At 45.0% G+C, this 5,873-nt stretch overlaps 1 non-coding gene across 1 annotated transcript; it reads left to right on the plus strand.

Annotated features, from left to right (window-relative positions):
- The first annotated feature begins 3,810 nt into the window (after positions 1 to 3,810).
- On the plus strand, positions 3,811 to 3,952 carry LOC115836502. Its single transcript, XR_004031576.1, has one exon. It is a non-coding gene; the product is annotated as a small nucleolar RNA SNORA67 (small nucleolar RNA).
- The last annotated feature ends 1,921 nt before the right edge of the window (positions 3,953 to 5,873 follow it).

Consider the following 5,873-nt stretch of genomic DNA (forward strand, 5'->3'; position numbering starts at 1 on the left):
TCAGCGGAAGGTTTTGTAAGCTCTTACGGTGAAAGGGATCTTTTTCTTCTTCCTGTTAGCATCTCAGAGGAGCTGAGTCTAGCAGAGCAGCTGCTAACAGAGGAAGCTGGGAAAGCCAGGCTTGGCTTCCCAAAGGAGCGGCAAGATGAAAGCATGCAATCCTCCACACAGGCCTGCAAATGCCAGGTGGATGACCACCATGTCCTTACCCTCAGGCCATGGCATGCATATGCCCAGGGACATACACTTAGTAGGTATTTTATAATGATTTGTATAATGAATGAACGAATCCTTCAGTGTGGTGGAGTATAGTGTTGTCCAACTTACTGAACTAAGTTGAACTCTATCATTAATATTGTTGGATTAAGAAATCCATTATTTTTAATAACACTATTATTGGATTAAGAAATCAATTTCATGGTCATGACATATTTTAATGGAATAGGAAACAATATCATAGAAAATAAAGGGGCATGTCACCCATATTAAAAGCAGGTATGAGTTTATGAAACTTTTCACACAAATGTGTGTGTTTCTACTGGGTTATGATATAAAATGTATTCTGAGGGTATCGCTCAAGAAAGATTGAGCAAGGCCGGGCGCCGTGGCTCACGCTTGTAATCCCAGCACTTTGGGAGGCCGAGGCGGGTGGATCACGAGGTCAGGAGATCGAGACCACGGTGAAACCCCGTCTCTACTAAAAATACAAAAAAAAAATTAGCCGGGCGTGGTGGCAGGCGCCTGTAGTCCCAGCTACTCGGAGAGGCTGAGGCAGGAGAATGGCGTGAACCCGGGAGGCGGAGCTTGCAGTGAGCCGAGATTGCGCCACTGCACTCCAGCCTGGGCGACAGAGCGAGACTCCGTCTCAAAAAAAAAAAAAAAAAAAAAAAAAAAAAAAGAAAGATTGAGCACTGTTGGTGGAGTGGAAACTATTTGAGGCATTTGGGTCAGATAGATCTTGATTTGAGTTCCAGTGCCACTGTCAGACACTGAGCATGTTACTTAAATCCATCTGAGCATCACATATGCATTTAAAGTCAGCCATATAGTATGCACTGTGCTCGATGAGGGAGATACAGTGGTGAGTAGGACATACTCTTGCCCTCAAAGAAACACAAAATGTGCCCTTCATAAGTGTCCACCTGTCTTCAACACTTCAGGATCTCTGTGACTGGTTGGTAAGACAGATGTCTGGATAAAAAGAGATCTTGGAGAAGCTCAGCACTGCTTGAGGTTCTTCAGGAGCCAAAGGAATCCTAATTTTTTCTTTGCTCTGTCTTCTTTCTTCTTAAGCATGGCAACAACTCATAGGTAGTAAAAGCTGTGGTACTCATGCATCTTGAGGGAAATTTGAGAAATATCAATACCCAAAGCTTCTACCATGATGCCATTCATGTTATCCAGTCTTTGTTTCCAGAATCATCATAGGACCCTGATGACAGTAGCACCAACTCTCAAACATAAATTCAAGAAAATGAAAAAGTGGCATTGAATATCTACACGGAACTTCAGAAATACAACACACACACACACACACACACTCATACACACAAACTCATGAGCAATCATAGTAATTTGAACAACAACAAAAACCATGACGTTGAAATTTGGAGGATGCAGAACCTAAGAGTCTAAGAAAGATTAATTTATGCTACAAACAAACACACATTTAAATTGTGGGAAAAAAGCATGGTGGCAACGCAACACTACTCTCTCAAGACACAAAGCAGGCCAGACGTGGTGGCCCACGCGTGTAATCTCAGCACTTTGGGAGGCTGAGGCAAGCAGATTGCTTGAGGCCAACAGTTCAAGACCAGCCTGGCCAATATGGTGAAAACCTGTCTCTACTAAAAATACAAAAACTATCTGGGCATGATGGCACATGCCTGTAATTCCATCCTCTTGGGAGGCTGAAGCATGAGAATTGCTTGAACCTGGGAGGCAGACGTTGCAGTGAGCCGAGATTGCATCACTGCACTCCAGCTTGGGTGACAGAATGAGACTCCGGCTCAAAAAATAAATAAATAAGTAAGAGACATAAAGCAAGTTTAAATTCCTGTAGTGCCAGCCAGATAATCAAGGCTGGAAATAGAGTGGCACATCACAGCTATGTCCCCTCTGTCCACCCCTCCAAGGGCACGCAGAATTTAGTTGACCTATCAGCTGCCAAAATCATGAACCAGCTTCATTTTGGGGTGCTGTACCCATCAAGTAGCTCTCTCAGGGAGGGGTGCAGAACAATCATAACCTGCATCTCTTGGCAACTCACATGGTGAAAAATTATGAACTAGGCAAGTTTTGTCCTTGGAGTCTACAGCTGACCCTTCCACACCTGTTCCTTTACTAACAATATCCTCATTTTCACTCTGCCAAGCGCGCCCTCCCCCACATTAAAACTTGCTTTCAAATCATCAAATATCCTTCACTGAGAACTGAATATGCATGAGTTTCATAGGTCACTTCTTTCAGAAGTATTTATATGTTAAATCTGGCTCTCCATATGAAATGGGCGGCTTTATTGGTGAAAGAATTTTTTTGTACATTAGCAAGATATTTAGGGTGGCAGTGAGAACAGAGGCCCTTTTCATGGCCCCGAAATAACTACACCATGCAAGAGGCTGACGACATCATGGTAATGATGATGTGCCAGTCAGACTAGACTGGGCCTTAATGATAAACACTTGCCGTCTGTCAGGAAGGGGTGAGAAGTCACCTAAGGTAAAATGAATGATGATGTAAACAAGGTTTCTCTTCAACATCCCCCCACCTCCTGTTTAAGGATCAGCCTTCCTGACTCGGACCCTAGTAGCCCATAGGCTCTCCTTTGAGTCATCAGGGCCATCTAATCGTCCATTCTAGAGCTTCCCTGCATGCAAGCTGTTTATCCTCCAGGCCATTCCTCCTCTCCTTCTCCTTTTCATCAAATGTATCTGCTATGCATCCTATTCTATCAATGTTCATTCACTACCAGTCCACATGAAACTGTAATTTGCTCATCACTGTAAGTAGAACTGTGGTATGTAAGATGGAGAGAGTATCTGAAACGAAACAATAACTCTGATGTTGAGACTCTCAGCTTCCAGGGAAGCCTAGGGTGGAAGATAACTGGTGGTGATGCCTGTAAGGTTAAGAAGCTATAAGGAATCCTCAAGTCTGTCTGTATTTTTGAGTACTTTCTGATGGTGCAGAGTTAGGCTTTGTTGGAGATATAAAGAGGTAGACATGGCCCCTCGTCCCAGGAGTTTGCAATCAAGCAGGTGGGATGGTGAGTTAGGCCATCTTGCATTGCTATAAAGAAATATCTGAAGCTGGGTAATTTATAAAGAAAAGAGGTTTGATTGGCTCACAGTTCTGCAGGCTTTACAGGAAGAATGGTGCTGGCATCTCCTGGGCTTCTGGGGAGGCCTCAGGAAGCTTACAATCACGGCAGAAGGTGAAGGGGGAGCAGGCATGTTATATAGTGAGAACAGGAGCAAGAGAGATGGGGGGAGGAGGTGCCACACCCTTTTAGACAACCAGATCTCGCCAGAACTCACTATAATGAGGTCAGCCCCAAGAAGATGGCATTAAATCATTCATGAGAAATCCCCTCCCATGATCCAAACCCCTCCCACCAGGCCCCACCTCCAACACGGGGGATCATGATTCAACATGAGATTTTGAGGAGACAACACCCAAACTGTATCAGACGGAGATCTTGGGAGACAGGCACTTGCATCCACCGCTTTAAATAATCTTATTTAATTGTGGTGGTATCATTATCTAACTTTGCAGACAAGGAACCAAGGCTCAGAGGAGTAAACGATTTTTATCCAAGGTGAGTCTCTCTCCAAGGGGCTGACTAGTGCCCCTCTTAGGACAGAGGCAAGTTGGAATAAAATCTGACATGCCTAAGGTCTTTAAGGAACAGGAGATGCTTACTACTTTTGCGTTCCTTTGGCGGCCTACGTAGCATACTTAAGCTCCTTCTGGATAGACTGTGTCCTCTTATTCACATGCTGAAGTTGTTATACATTTTTAAACAAATAATAAGTGAATAATACATTTTTCTAAAAAGTAACTGATTTTCTCTAGGTTCAATATAGATAGCCAGCCATGGGAGTCAGAAGTTGAACTCAGATCTGGTCTGGTTCTGAAGCCTCTCTTCTTTCCAGCTGTGAGACAAAGGAGCAAATATGAGAAGCGCCTTTTGCTCACTTCTGCTTGCCAGCAGAATTTCACAAAAGCCCTGGACTGTGAAGATGTTTGGAGAGATGCTTTGAAGACGAAATCTTTAACAGGGTTAGTGTTTATGCCTCTGTAATCTACAAGCAGATGCACTCTTACACCCAAGCTTTGATGGGATTCTGCTGCGATGGAACTTCTGAGCAAATTTGATGTGATTGTGCAGGTACTGAACCTCCACTTCCTGTCTGTAAGCAGTGGGCTGAAATCCTGGGCTGGAGCGGTCTCACAGGATCTCTCTGAAAGGCTGTTCTCAGGCTGTAGGCCTTGGTCTGTAGTCCTCAGTAAGACTTCTGAATACAACTAGCTTTAATTCTTTAAAAGCTTGACAGTTTTCTTTAGTCAGCATGGCATTCCATACCATTGCAGAAACAGAAGCCAGGGGGATACGTGAAGGAGAGAGCAATGGCATAGTGTGCGGAGCGGATTAGCTATTAACTAGCAGAGTTGAGAGAAGGCAGCTGGCCAAATGTCCTGGAGGGGCAAGGAAAAACTTTTTCAGAGAGTTGGAAAGTGGCACTCCAGTGAGGTCTGAAGCCATGAAGGTTGACTTATTTATTCCACAGTAGCTAGAAGAAGAGGGGTCTTTCTAGAGAGTGTGACCAGTTTAAGCAAAGGCTTGGGAGGAGGAATAAAAATGTGCCGGAAGTGGGAAAAGGGAGCTGGTTAAGGGGCTGAAAGTTATTCCTTGTAGATCACCTTCTCATCACACGCTCTTTGACCTCATTGTAGTTCAATGAAGGGAAAGAAAGTCAAAAGCAGGAGGGAAGTTTCTCTCTAAGCAGACAGGGGCTCAGCAAACCCAGCCTTCCCCGCAGTCTTACCTGGAGCCATTGCCTGTGGAAGAGGGTGTTCAGGCCACAGTATCCCAAGGCTGGGGGCACTTTTGCTCAGAAGCCCCCTGTGGTGCTGCTCCTCAAGAGCCTCCTGGGAGGAAGGGCCAGGGAGCCAGGGAGCCAGGCGGGTCTCCCTTCCCCTTCTGGAATCCTGGCCAGTTTCCATGTACATAACCCAGCTTAATCCATAGAAACAGGGGCTGCAAGGCATGTTCTTTCTCTTTTTTTCCTCTCCAAGACACGGAAACCTTTATTTTCTCCCTACACCACAAACCGGTACTGTTAAATAATATTGGATAATTGCACCTGTCGTACTCCCCATATTGTGCTGAGGAAAAATAATTGCTGGTTTTCTGCTTTGCCGTTTAGCTGTGACTCCGTCATTTGACTTGGAGCATGTCATTTTCTCCCATTTTACACTATGTACAGTCAAACCCTGTGAAAGGACTCACAGATAGCGGCCCTGCGTGTGTGAGTGGGCGCGGGCCTCATTCAGCAACGATTTCTAATTTATACAGCATTGAAAATCCACAGCTATAAATAAACAGTTCTGACTGGCTTTGCTGCCTACTCAAATGCTTTATTAAAAAAAAAAAAAAAAAAGTCACCAGCAACTGCATAAGAAAGGAAAACAAGAATGTCTGGATGTGGATTCTGGCTTCTGAATCCTGGGCTTGGGAGCGGGGATGCACCACCTTGGGACCGACTCAGTGCTCAGCCCCTCCAGTTTTTGGAAGGCCTGGCCTCATCGCTCCTCGCTCAGCCCCTCACGCTCCCCACGTGTGGGTGCAATGTGTTTGGGGATTACAGTAT

This window comes from Nomascus leucogenys, chromosome 8 (assembly GCF_006542625.1).
Source record: "Nomascus leucogenys isolate Asia chromosome 8, Asia_NLE_v1, whole genome shotgun sequence".
Taxonomy (NCBI): Eukaryota; Metazoa; Chordata; class Mammalia; order Primates; family Hylobatidae; genus Nomascus; species Nomascus leucogenys.